This window comes from Sapajus apella, unplaced genomic scaffold (genome assembly GCF_009761245.1).
Source record: "Sapajus apella isolate SASKATOON/1434 unplaced genomic scaffold, GSC_monkey_1.0 scaffold139, whole genome shotgun sequence".
Classification (NCBI taxonomy): domain Eukaryota; kingdom Metazoa; phylum Chordata; class Mammalia; order Primates; family Cebidae; genus Sapajus; species Sapajus apella.
Genome location: NW_022437079.1, coordinates 268230 through 269039, shown reverse-complemented (window position 1 = coordinate 269039; position 810 = coordinate 268230).

Here is an 810-nt window from a genome sequence, read left to right as displayed (position 1 = left end):
CCCCCCCCCCCCCCCCGCACAAAAAAGAAAAACCTGGATTCTCAAAGATTTCAAATTAACAGGAGACCAACTTGTCTTCTCTATCTGGAGAAATGGTCTCAAAAGGGGAGGTGGGATTCTAACTCATGTGCCAGTGACAATCCTGCATGTCTATAGAAGTGTTTGTTTATTTATTGAATGTACATAAGTAATGATAGAGTTTGATTATATGGTTCATTTTCATTTATCCTATGCAGGTCACAGAGAGTAAACTGAAAAGAACAAACACTAAGTAAAATAAGGGCCAGAAATCTGCAAATTTGGTATTAGATTAAGAAAAAGAATTGCCAGTTTTTTCTTGGACTCTTTCCTTGCAGAAGCAATTTTCAGGACAGCTCAAGCCAATTAAAAAAAAATCACTTTCCCTATCTGTTTGGAATAAGTTAACTGGCTAGTCACTAAATTAATTTTGAAACCTCTTACCTAAATGATAGTTGCTCTTAGTGTTTCTGTGTATTCTACATTTGGTCATGTAGCATGCATAATCTCTATCCCCTGAAGTTGATAAAAGTTCTAAACTTAAGTGTTTTCACGTCACCCCCCCACCCCCTCCGCATTTATAAGATAAAGTTCAGGGCTTTTCTTCCAGAAGGTGTCTTAAAATGAATTCTGCTTGTATTTTTTTTCTAGCGGATTTCAGTAAGCCACAGTGAGGAACGCTAGGCAAGGGATTTGGGCACAGGTCTTTGACATTTTACCTTTCCTCTAATGTCCCACTTGCTAAACTTGTTTTTTGAATAGCCCTGATTTTTGAAAAAGCAGTGTCTCAGA